Here is a 201-nt window from a genome sequence, read left to right on the forward strand (position 1 = left end):
TCTTGGGTGCTTCTGTAGTCGCCGATCCCGCCGCTACAGCATCTACGGCATCTACGCGAGTAGATTGTATTCCGGGAAACCCACAAAAAAATAACACAGCCCAATGCAACACAAAAGGTAGATTCCTCAGACGCAATGCCGCACGCGCATGATTTGCCAAGCAATCATTCCCCGAACGAGCCAAGATTACAAGCAAAACTT

The sequence above is a fragment of the Penaeus monodon genome, chromosome 28, assembly GCF_015228065.2.
Source record: "Penaeus monodon isolate SGIC_2016 chromosome 28, NSTDA_Pmon_1, whole genome shotgun sequence".
Taxonomy (NCBI): Eukaryota; Metazoa; Arthropoda; class Malacostraca; order Decapoda; family Penaeidae; genus Penaeus; species Penaeus monodon.